This window comes from Crotalus tigris, unplaced genomic scaffold (genome assembly GCF_016545835.1).
Source record: "Crotalus tigris isolate CLP2741 ecotype Arizona unplaced genomic scaffold, ASM1654583v1 scf7180000024362.2655971311:6658466, whole genome shotgun sequence".
In the NCBI taxonomy this organism is placed as follows: Eukaryota; Metazoa; Chordata; class Lepidosauria; order Squamata; family Viperidae; genus Crotalus; species Crotalus tigris.
Window position 1 is genome coordinate 895001 of NW_024100530.1, and position 13324 is coordinate 908324.

The 13324-nt window shown below is 36.8% G+C and overlaps 1 protein-coding gene across 11 annotated transcripts in view; it reads left to right on the forward strand.

The window, feature by feature from the left end:
• The window catches only part of ZNF536 (zinc finger protein 536), a 482695-nt gene that overhangs the window by 168153 nt on the left and 301218 nt on the right, over window positions 1-13324 (forward strand). For 10 of the 11 annotated variants that reach the window (XM_039327462.1, XM_039327461.1, XM_039327463.1 and 7 more), the window contains one exon: window positions 7544-7641. The exons of the other annotated variant lie outside the window; for it this stretch is intronic. The gene's annotated coding sequence lies outside the window, so the exon portion shown is untranslated. The remainder of the gene's footprint in view (window positions 1-7543; window positions 7642-13324) is intronic. 11 annotated transcript variants of the gene reach the window in all.

Below are 13324 nucleotides of genomic sequence, written 5' to 3' on the forward strand. Positions count from 1 at the left end.
ATCCTGCACCATTTTATGTACCATTTTCTTTCTTTCCATTGTTTCTGTCTAATTCTATCCATCTTTGGGCCACCTTTGTTTCTGTCAGTATTTCTGGCTTGAATTGCCTTTTGTTTTGAGGTTCCACCTTTGACTCTATTAAGAACTGAAGTCTTGTAACTCTAGAACATTTAGTAGATCATATAAAATAAGAATCAACTAAATAATGTATTTCCTGATTGTCTTTCTATGGATTTACCATATATTTTGTGAACTCTTAGGGAGGTGCCATCTTCACCCTCTTTCTCTCTCACACGATATCTGGTCTGAGTTGCTTCTTACTCTTCTGGTATGCATTGGTATCTGGGATCCCTTTGGGGATCCACCTCCACCTCTTCACTGAATCTGATCATTCTCTCTGTCTATAAGGATAATCCTGATCCCTTCAATTCCAGCAGCATATTAACAGCCTCGGTGACACAGTGGTTAGAATGCAGTATTGCAAGCAAACTCTGCCCACAGCCTGGAGTTTGATCCTGACAGGCTCAAGGTTGACTCAGCCTTCCATCCTTCTGCGGTCAGTAAAATGAGGACCCAGATTGTTGGGGGCAATAGGCTGACTCTTTAAACCACTTAGAGAGGGCTAAGTAAAACATTATGGAGCAGTATATATGTCTAAGTGCTGCCGTTAAAGTTGGAAGATGATATGACAGGCGTTTCAATTGTCCTGGTGATCAATACAAATATAAAAGGGAGCTATTGCACGGCCTCTTAAAAAGTAATAAGACTTAATTAGATTCTTAGAACTCTTGCTATGTATTAACGGTTTCCATTTGCCATAATATGCTCGTTTGCTTCCTCTCTCAACTTGTCTGCAATTATGCGTTCTGTGCAGCTGAGAGCAGTTTCACACATTACAGGTGAGAACCAGTATCTTCAGCTGAAGGTACAGTTGTGAGGGAGTCACCCTAATTTGGTTCCTTAATGAGCAAACCAAAAGCGCACGTATTTTTGACTTAGTGGCATTTATGCTACGGGGAGATGTTATTGGCACTCAATGGAAACATCAACAGCACAAAACAGCAAACCAACTGAGGAAGGACTGTACATTTGCCCACCTTGCCTAATAGCTTCCCAAGTTATAATTTCCTCTGGTTTTATGATATTGTAGTGTGTTGTCACAGAATAATTATCAAACACATCGATCGTTTGAAGAGCCATCTATTGTTGCACTTCTGTAGTTGGATTGGCATTGGTGGGTCCTGTGACGTTCTCATAAGTAGAATAGTAGCAGAAGGTGTGAGAACTTAGAAGAGAATATTTGTAGCGCAGGGTTGAAACGAGGGGTCCTTGGTGCTCTCTGGGCTTGGCTGTTTTTCTTGCAGGTGTTTTGTTATGCAAACTAGGTAACATCAGTGGTGCTCACTGATGATGTTACCTCGTTTGGGTTAATGAAACATTTGCAAGAAAACAACCAGGTCCAGAGAGCACCGAGAACCCATCCTCATTAGTGAGAAGATTTGGTGGAGAATTTTGGTGTTAACCCCCCAAGACAAAATTATACATACGTGTTTTCAAAGTCTCTTCTTGGATTGTACAAGGTACTTGCTGGGATTTTTTCTTTTTTCTTTTTGCCTTATCAAAATAGGCAGTTGCTTTTCTACCACAAACCTCACCACAACTCTTTAAAATCAATTCCAGATTGAAAAGGCCAAGGCAAGCTCCTCCTTCTCACCCCAGACATTTTGGTGATGTCTAAAACCCAAAGTGCCAAGCAAATTGTTGCCTTATTAGCAAGAGTGACTGAGATGAACAGGATTAGGTTGTGAAACTCCCATTTCCCATCTGACCCTGTCAATATACCTCTTTATGTATATCAGAAGAGAGAGACTTTCTTATTTTCTTTCTAGCAACCTGGTGATCTGATGAAAAGGGGGGGGGTCTCTTCAACTGATAACAGGGAAACTTGAAATTGGCTGTTTGCAGTACAGTGCCTGCTCTTGCACAAAGGTCGGGAGCCAGATTTTCAGCTTGAGTTTTAAAGATGAGCTTCAAAGTGGGATGAGTGTCTGACTGTCAGATTCCAGAAAGTGGGGGCAAATAATGAAAGGACCATTTGCCCATATTTAGAAGAAGAAAAAGAAGAAGAAGGCATTGGGAGTGGGGAGAAAATTGCTGTTTTTTTCTTCCTTCCTTCCTTCCTTCCTTCCTTCCTTCCTTCCTTCCTTCCTTCCTTCCTTCCTTCCTTGTATAGAATTAAGCATCTGCATTTATTCTAATCTAAGCTGTAGGGATACAAGAAGTATTGATTTTTCGGCTTAAGCCCATCCTGGCAAACTCTTATTGTCTGTTGCTCTTCCAAAGTATTTGTCCTTTCTGAAATGCCATGTCAATCATTTTCAGGCACCCTACAATATTAACCATCATGTTGTATCTTTTGTTCTCTTTTTTCCCCCATGTTAAAAGCTTTAGAACGACATTAGCGTAGAACGTTAAATGTCTCTTTCTGCTACTCGGGGTTTCAGTTGAGTGTGCAAAATGGTAGATGTTTTCCTCTCCGTTTGTTTAGGAAGTTATCAATCACTTTCAGATTTTAAACCCCAGGGCTTCCGTCAAGAGTCATGAACTGGAAAAAAAAGATTCTAAGTGACACGTTGATGTGAAGATCAATGACACAAATTCTCTGAACAAATCAGTGCAGGACTTCTTAAAGAGTCAAAGATTTGCTGGGGTTGGTCTGGGATGGAATTCAAAATTGGTGTTTACTGATCTAAAACTGTTTTCTTTAATGTTTCTGTTAGGCAAGGTTTCTTTTGACTAGTCATCTGTTCGGCGGCAGAACTGTTACTAAGAGGCATCTTATTAAGGTCCTCTGTTCACCTTAAAATTACATTTTTTTTTCTTTTCAAATGTGATTGTAAATGATTGCAAGTAGGGATGGGATGAAGAGGATTCCTTGCTTCTGAAGTGAAAACTATATAATCAGTGTTGTGGTTAATGCTGATCAAGACAAGAAAGTTTTTGAATGATACCATTAAACTTATATGAGTAATTAGTTCTGTAGGCAACTCTTTATTGGAAATAAAACCTATTGGTTATACTAAAGATTACTACTGAGTAAATATGCCTGAGCTGACAATTTAGCCATGCAGAATGTTGAATAATTAACTCTGTATGCAAAGTGCAGACTACAGCTACGTATTTTTCAATGGGAAAATCAACAGTTTCAGATTTCATTTCTTATTGGAATGGGGAAGATACAGGATCAACTAATAACAATAACCTCATAACAGACAATAATACACGTTGAGTGATTCCAATATTGGAGGAAAAAATGTATTTTCCTTTGTGAACGAGTTATTCATAATTTTATTTTGGAGGTGGGGAGAATTAAGAAAGAAGAAGAAGATATATTTACTCTGTAGAAAGTCTGCTTCTCAGGCTTAATTTTGGATGCAGGTTTCAAAATGCCAGACAAGGGCTACCAGAAAATAAGTGACAGGTTTATTGGCAAAGTAAGTTCTCTGAGCTTCAAGGTTTCTCTCCAGCTCATGGAAAACAAATATAACTATTTTATTTTAAAATTCAGACCGGCAGGTAAAAAGATAGAAAACTTAATGCAATAGATTTAGGTAGAGCCAAATCATCTGAAGTTTGTATTGACTTGAACATCTGCCAGACCTGTGGGGTAGTCCAGATAAGAAGCACACCTAGAAATAATACCTTTAACTTTTTTGTACTCCGGAAAGAGTGCAGAGAAGAGCAGCAAAGATGATTAAGGGGCTGGAGGTTGAAACATACGAAGAACGGTTGCAGGAATTGGGTACGTCTAGTTTAAGGAAAAGAAGGACTAGGGGGGACATGATAGCAGTGTTCCAATATTTGAGGGGCTGCCATAAAGAAGAGGGGGTCGAGCTATTTTCCAAAGCACCAGAGGGCAAGACAAGAAACAATGGATGGAAATTAACCAAGGAGAGAAGCAACCTGGAACTAAGGAGAAATTTCCTGACAGTGAGGACAATCAACCAATGGAACCACTTGCCTCCAGAAGCAGTAAATGCTCCAACACTGGAAGTTTTTAAGAAGAGACTGGACAGCCATTTGTCCGAAATGGTATAGGATCTCCTGCTTGAGCAGGGGGTTGGACTAGAAGACCTCCAGGGTCCCTTCCAACTCTGTTATTCCATGTTCTATGTTGCTTTAATAGAATCTTGCAAGTCTGAAAGTCCATCTCTTGCTTCTTCCCTTCTGAGATGTTTAACGGAATAACAGAGTTGTCCAATGGTTTGCCACATACTCATTTCTTCTGTGGGTCAGTTGCCTCTTATCCAATTCTTGCCTATGCTGCAGCTCTTCTTTCTGTTTTTCAAGGACATTCCTACTTTATCCACCATACCATTTCAGTATCTGACCAGCTTCCTTCCATGTTATGCCAGGCTTCCTACCTGAGACAGCAGGAGCTAGCCACAAATCAATGTCTAGGGTTAGTTTGAGGCAACATTTTATTTTCATCAACAACAACAACAACAACAACACCTTGGAGAGGAAAAAGAAAGTGAGTAATGGCTTTGTAGATTCGGGATAAGAGGTCATGACTGTTTAGCAGTTGGTCTCAGCCTGATCAAGATTTAGGAGATGATTATGTAAACAGCTACTGCCAGCTTTTCGTTGTTAGTGTAAAGACGGACCTGCTTGACAGATTATAGAAAGGCTTCTGTAAAGGGAATTGAACAGTGTCTACTGTAAGTTACACAGTGATATATTGATTTTAAATGGGAAACGGTTTAGTGCTGTATGCCTTTCTTCTCAATAACTCTTGCTAAAAAGAATTCTGAGATACTTAAGCTTGGAAAGAATCACTTTCAGTTTGAAACACCTGCCAAAAACAAAGAACCTGACAGCTGTAAAACAAACCTCAGATGGCTGAGTTTGCCCAGGTTGTTAAGGAATGTATTAAGCCACGGATCATGTTCTACAATTTCATGTGTTACATGAAACATATCCATCCACACACAGGATGGTAGGGTTTCTTGTGTAATGTTGAGTGGAACTCGGTGCTTCCCAAAGAATTTGGCAGTCTTCAATAACTTGGTTCAAAGATCCAGGAGAATTTTTCTATACTGTTGAAAATTATTAAATTTCACTAGCAGAACAATTTTGTCTCCCTGAATGAAGAGATGTTGTCACATTGAAAAAACTGGACCACAAATCACAAAAAAGATATTTGGGTAAAAATTCTTGAAGAATATGAAGTCTCATAATTAATAATATTGAAGGACCTACCATCTTTTCTTTCAATTTTATTTATCAAATGTATTGGCTGCCTGTCAAGTGCCAGAGAAATCAGAAGGTCCAGGCGGTTCAAATGAGTATGAAAATTTATTGCAAGCTTAAGTTCTCTACAAGACTCTGAACTACTAATGGTCAAAGCAAATTGGCAGTCAAATGAGCCGAGGTGGCGCAGCAGTTAGAGTGCAGTACTGCAGGCCACTTTAGCTGACTGTGTTCAGCAGGTCAGCGGTTCAAATCTCACCGGCTCAAGGTTGACTCAGCCTTCCATCCTTCCGAGGTAGGTAAAATGAGGACCCAGATTGTTGGGGGCAATGTAAATATATATATATATATACATTGCTTACTGGTGTACACTGCTTAGAGAGTGCTTGCACTTAAGGCGGTATATAAGTCTCATAAATAAATAAATGGAATTCATGGAGGGCTGGACTGAATCCTCTTGTGGGAGTGAAGAGACTCATGACTGACCATGGTTTGACTTATCCCTCAGGCTCAGCCCGGTCACCTCCTACACTGTCCATCTTACCGTAGAGTAACTTCAATTTATCTTTGTGAAGGTAGATTTTTTTACTCTTTCTCCAGCAAAGATCAAAACAGGCTGCGCATTACCGCAGTGCTAATACTTCAGTCCTCCAGACATTGTTGAAATATGCCTTCATATGCAAACTTATACAGCCTATTAAGATTTTATTTAATTTATTTAAATTTATTTATTTATTCAAAACAATTCATATCACTTCTCATTTGAAGAAAAATCTTAATCAGTTTACAATAAAATTGAGCCAATTAAAGCAATAAGTTAAAAATACATTAAAAACATTGTATAAAATACACAAAACAAACTAAGCGATAAACTAAGCAATGAATCAGTTTGTAATTAATGTATTAAATGATGGTTAACATATAGAATATTAGGAAAATACTTTTATTTCAACATTCTTTCCTCCCAGTTTTTAAATGAAAGAATCGTAGGTGTTCCCCATTAAAACTATTGTTTGATGTTCTATTATAGCACAGTATGTAAACTTGGCCTAGTATAAGTAAATAATGATACATATTAGGTATTAAAAATTGCCTAATTTTATGTATACATTGATCATAGCTGAAAAGGAAAGATACCCTGTGTTTGCAAAGAATACATCATTTTTGTCTGGAGCAATGGAGAGAGAGGAAAAGTTTATTTTAGGGAAGAATGGGAATGTGTATATAAATTTCTTTACTGGTTTAACAACTGGGAAGTTTACAAATGGTGATTTCGTGGCCCTGCCATGCAGTTCTCATATTTACGTGCCAGTTTGCCAAATGCCCAAATTTTGATCATGGCGATGCTGCAACAGTCGTAAAACCGATCATTAATCCTTTTTTCAGTGCTGTTGTAACTTCAAGCAGTCACTAAACGAATAGTTGTAAGTTGAGACTAACTACACCTGATTTATTCCAATATACTGTATATAGTTATGCCCCTTTTAAAATCTGCAAACATAAGATAACACGGCATGTAACACTCCAATAATGGATTGTTCTTATTTCATGGTTTCCTTCAACTTCGGAAATAAACTTTCAAACACAAATGTCTTCTAACTTTCTGGATTTTTACATCTTAAACAGTCTGTCCACAATCTCCTAAAAATAAGGATGGTCCATTACTTTTGATGCCTTTCGATTTTCTCGGTATTACTATATTCTATTAAAAAAAACATTCTAAAAGTTTGATGCACGGATTTAACAGTATTGGGAGTTTGGTTAATTCCTCCGATTTAATGAAATAATCTTAAATTTGTTAGAAGAAAGCCTTTATCTTGGTTTTAATTGCTGGCATTACGGTCTCCTCCAAATGGAATTTATGAGTTTGCCACCATCTGTGAAAGACTGCTTATTTATATAATAGAACTTATTTGTATACGAGAACTTTTAAAATGTTTTTTTTTTTAGTCTAAGAGACCAGAATATCGGCATCTGTTAAGCCATAAAGACTTTTTCCTAATTTGGGAAAATCATGTTAAATTTTTCCTCTTTTTTCGGGGGGGGGGGAACAATATGGAAGTACATTTTAGATCTCTAGGCAATTAACAGATCAGAAAAGAATTCCCTTTCTAAAAGATTACTTTCCCAAATATCAGATCCCCCATATCTAGGCTGCTTCCATTCATAATTCTCTCTTTTTTAAAAATATGGAAGAGTAACTACAATATATGCTAACTGTAGTATTGTGTCTTTCAGGGAGAATTGATTTTGATTTACACAATGGCTTTGCATTTTAAATTTCTCACAGGTATTGTTTTTGCAATTCCTGACCTTCTGTACTAATCTCTCGTCTCTGAGAAGACTCCTACAGCCAGGAAAAAAAATTGTTGATGTTGGATCAACCTGGTAAGAATTGTTCTGTTATCCTTTATAAGACATTTCTGTTTTATGTACGAGTGTCTTCAAGTTAATACCTTCATCCTTTTTACAATGTGTATATAAAGAAAGAAAGTGTTTATTCTTTTCATGATATGTATATGGACAGAAATTTTTATTTCATTGTTTGTACTTGAACAAATCTCGCTGCCTCTTTTCAAAATTCCAACTCTGCTTTGATTCCTCTCTTTTGGGAAAAGTGGTTCTTTTCAGCAAATGTCCTTTATGACCACTGCCGATTCGGCTTTTTGCAATGGGAGAGGCTGATGCACGCACTCTGCTAATTGAAAATTGTCATGTCACAGCTGACAATACTCTCAAATGAGTTCTTCAAATATAGCTGTAATTTGCATTGGCCACATTTATTTTTTCAAGGTGTGTGCATGGTATTTTTTTTTAATGATCTATTATTATCAAGCTGCCATATCTTTTAGTGAAGGGCTAGATTTCCTGATTGGTACAGAATTAGGATTGATTTACAGTGTATGATTGACAGAACCTCCCATCCCAGAGCAGTGACTTGGGATGGTGTAGAAACATTAAAACCTTCCCTTTTTCTGACAGACCCTCATTTGCCATTGACTTAAGAGTCAGATTAAGACACGTTGCTGCCTGATAAACAATCCAATAGTAATTGTCAAGTGCTGGGAAAATCAGGAGATTCAGGCAGTTCAAATGAGTATAAAGATTGCAAGCTTAAGCTCTCTACAAGATTCTCTACAAAAATCTGACCAACTATCAGTCAAGGGAAATGGGCAAGAGACTGTGGGGAGTTGGCTGGGGTGAGACAACCAGGGCAGGGTGAGTTGGCCGAGACAAGTTGTCCTAGACCTATCTGAATTCCTCCCGACTCCCTTTATCTTTAGGAAAACTAGGGAGGGTATTATCTGAGACATTTGCTTGGATTACATATCCGTCCAGGATTCATTTATCTAACCGTTGTCTTGGTTGGTTGATCTTTCCTTTGTCCCTCAAGCCATCCACCACAACTTGAAGAAAACATTATCTTATCCAGGAATAATGGAAGCAGAAGGAACCCAGTCCCAGCCATGCAGGCTAGGATCTGCTCCCTGATTCTGCTTGTAGATCATTTGTAGTTCCCCAAACTCAAAAAGGGCTTCTTGCTAAGATCCATGAAAGGCACGTGCCAAAGGAAATTCCTAATCCCACATCAGCAACTGAGCTAAATATAACTCCAAAATTCTTATTAATTTTAAAACATAGGCAGGTATGCACAAATTAATTACTGAGAACAATTACAGTGCCCTGTCCTTCTGAATATTTATTCACTTATTTATGTATTTATTTCTCTTTCATATTTCTACCCCACCAAAGTCAAACAACTCTTGGCAGCTAACATAGATTATAGAACATGTTAAAATATCTAGGGTCTGATTATAACTAACCACAATTGCAATTACAGTATCAACCCTAATCCAGGACCATCAAAAACAACATAAATAAGAGAGAGAAACAAAATGAGGATTAAAAAAATAAAATGTGTGGAAAGAAAAAAAATCTTATCCATAAGCTTTAAGACAATGCTTTCCAAAACATTTGATCTTCCTAAATTATTCCTAACATTTTCCTGGGAACCAACAAAGACAGAGACAACTTGATTCCATCATGGACTGCTCAGTATCTACCTGATGTTTTGAAATTGTGGGATTATCAATAATTTCTCCCTGGGTATTCTAATAGATGGTCCCGTAGCTAACCAGTTGCCTTATCAAAGACCCAAGCATCCATTTAACAGAGGATGATCTACAACAGATTAATCTATTGTTCTTCCTCTTCCCTTCCTCCTTATCTATCTCATAATCTTTGAACATCTGAGTTGTCTTGATCCCACCTTCTCCCACTCAAATTCAGACTACAACTCTCCATTTTACCAGGATGAAATCTTAATGAAATCAACAGCACATCAGTTTAACTTTATATTTTAGGATGGCGCTGTTCTCTGAAATGATCATGGGAAGAAAATAAAATGGAGGCTAATTTGGGTTTATGGTTCATTATCTAAATTACATGCAAGTAAGGGCACTGATTTATAATATATTTCCAAAGTAGTCTTCTGATCTGGACAGATTCTCTTTTCACAATAACAGTAGTAAAACAATACAAATAAAATCTGCCTAGAATTTTTTGGTGTCAAGAATACAGAACTGTAGCTTTCCTGTGAAAAGACAATGAGGTAATTGAACCGGATCTCATAAAACATCTTATAATGTTGGGGTTCCGGTAATCCACATTTGATTCTGCTAAGGGGCTTTAACAAATCTCTATAAAGCCATCTTTAGTTCTAATTAGCAGAATCTACCTTTCCTTTTGACCATATTCCTTAGAGGTCATCCCATAAACCATTTAAACTGATAGCAATATTAAAGGCTAAGAAATTAATTTCATACCATACTCTTCTTTTTCATTCTTTCTTTTTTAAATGTGACTTTATCTTGTTTTAGGAAGTGCTTAGTTTTTGATTTTTGTGGATATTACCAATAGAGGATTACTTTTATTTAGAATTTTTCTCCCCACAAGAGTTATATTAGAAATTTGCTGTTTTATTCTTACCTTCTTAGTAAAAATCCTTTTATCACACAATGGGTAATTTATATCCATTACCAGCCCTTTCAATCCTTTTCAGTGAGGCTGTCACTGCCTTTGGCATCGTAATGATTAATGTGATCTAATAATAGTGTGCCATTATATTACCTTAGTAAAACATGTACCAACAGCCTATTCAGATCTACCAAATTCATAGCTTCCTATAAGATTTTTGTTGAAAGACGGGATTACTGTTTTTCAAAGCTGAATTTTTTCCCCTTCTGTTAATATATTTAATGAAATTCACAATTCTTTGCATACATGACAGTGTGTGTATGTATACACACACACATAAACATGCACACACAAACAAACATTTGAATGCTTGTGCCTAGATGGCAATATCATTGTGGATTAGAATTTGCTAGGTGAATCTTTTGGCATGTTAAGCTAATTATTTGATATAAAAAAAGGAAATATGCTGGTTGTAATGCTTTGTCTTAGTAAACCATCCAAAAGAGGGAAAAATAGTGTTTCCCTATAATTTACAGTGAATTAAGTATCTGGAATTGAAATATTACTTTTTTTTAGCCTTTTATGTACTTGATTGGCTTCTTTACTGCAAATTTCAAAATACAAATGGCAGTTTTAGATATATGAGGATTCTTTGGTGGAGTTTGAAAGATTTCCAAGTTAATATCGATTAACTATGCCCATATTTTTAAGATCTGTTCTGCAAGTAAGTCTCTATTTTTGGAAACAGGCATATGCTGAAAGACTCAGGATTTTCTTGTGGATTGCTATTGATCATAATTATATGACAACACTTACATATGAATCCTCAACTGGCTTCAAGATCATTTGGAGATGTTTAAACTGGAGATAATTCAGAATGGTTGTGGCTTCTGTAGAAGGGACCACAAATGCAGATTTTCATGCAATATTGAGGACGGGATGGATGGATTTTGTGCTTTTTAAAGAATGAAATAGGTATTATGTTTTTAATGGCATATAGGAATTATTTCTGAAATGACTTAGCTACCACAACATTTTCCAAAACTCATTTGCTGCCCAGCTGACTCATAAATGTCTACTCTACATTCTTGTTTCTTTTTCTGTTTGGGACTTAGTTTATTGGCTGGCCAGGGGATGACTTTGGGGAAATGAAACGATAGCCAAACTATCTCAGAGAGAGACCTGCTGAAATTTATAGCACTTTCTTGCTCATCTGACTGGAAATATTTGACTTTTTGTACTTTTATTTAATCTAAACTACTTTTCTTCCCAATCACCAACCACAAAACATGATTGTTATTGGTAGTCTTCCTCATGTAGTAGTTCTCTCATTCATAACAATCTGTTTTCTTTGCCCCAAGTTTAGTAATAAATACACAAATAAAAGATAACCTTGATTCTTGAATCAAACTTTGTCTCCAGGGGCTGTCTGGATGCATTCATGACATTTTCTTTGCAATGGTTAGAAGTGGTTTTAGAACAGGGGTCTTCAGACTTGGCCCTTTTATGACTTGTAGATGTCAACTCCCACAATTCCTCAGCCAGGCATGCTGGCTGAGGAATTCTGTGAGTTGACGTCCATAAGTCATAAAAGGGCCAAGTTTGAAGGCTCCTGCCCTAAAGAATGGATGGACAGATACGAAATATTGATTGGAATGACAACGTTTCTACGTATGTGACCAACTCTAGATTTAGAGTTATCAATCTATTTTCCAAAAGGCAAAACAAGCAATGTTTGGAAATTAATCAAGGAGAGAAGCAACCTAGAATTAAGGAGAAACTTCCTAACAGTGAGAACAATTAACCAGTGGAATAGCTTGTCTTCAGAAGTTGTGGGTGCTCCATTGCTGGAAGTTTTAAAGAAGAGATTGGACCACCAGCTATCTGAAATGATTGGGGTCTCCTGCTTGAGCAGGGGTTAAACCAGAAGACTCCAAAATCCTTTCCAACTCTGTTATTCTGTTATCTGCTCCATTGATTGATTCATTGTTCCTTGAATAACTCTGTGTTGGAAATCCCTTAGCAAAGCAATGAATGTGTGTTAGAGTCCTATAGTGACATCATGATTTTCTCATGATTGGCAAATGTTGTCCTGAGCATCCAATGTGTAACTTCTATGAGGATACCCTTAATTATTGGATGACCGAGAGATCTCACTTAGCATCTCATGTTTATCTGGTGAAGATGTAACACATGTTGTCATTTTTGTATCTAGTTTTGTGTAATATTGTAAAAGTCCTTGGCTAAAAACATAAGAAACTCACTTGGCACTGTTTTTCAACCTAAAGACATTGTATTGACCACTAGCAATATCAGTGCCTTAAAAAAAAAACTTTATTTGTATACATTTCGGGCTCATAACTAACATATGGATATATGAACTTTTTTTCTAAAGCAAAAAGTCTTTCAAGACCCTTTATAGAGTCAAATATATAGAATTCATATGCTGTCCTTTCTATATCCTTGTTCTGTTTCTCATCCTAGTTGGAAATAGCATCTTTTTACTTGCAACCTTCTCATTTGAGTAACTGCTCCCCTTCTGGATGTCTTTCTATCCCGTGCCTTCCACACCTTCAAATATCTCATTTGTCAATCACAGCTTATCATGCATTGCTGTTTTTCCAAAAGATGGGAAGACTACAAAAGCATTTATTGAGATAAAAGCGTACTTCCAAAATGATCCCTTGAAAGCACCATAGATACTCAGCTTTCAATCTTTTCATCCGCCCCAGCATTTGTTTTTTATTATACATAGTATAGCTTTTTTCCTTTATTAGTTACAGAATGGCAAGATAGCTAAGCAGATGATATGAAGTACCTCCTTGCTATAATATCACACATAAAGCAATGTTACACATCTATTTGTGTGCAGTCTCTTATAAAAATCACAGAGAAGCACAACTGATCACCATACTCCTCTCTGATATATAATGAAATAATGACAAGAGATTTTCAAATGAAACACTCAAATGTAATGCAGGATGCTACCTCTGCTTTATTTTTTCCTTTCAGTCTATTGTTTTTTTTTAAAGAGGCATTTTGCACTTCATTTAATATTTCTGTAATGGAGGTTTGCTTTAAAAGCCTATTCTTG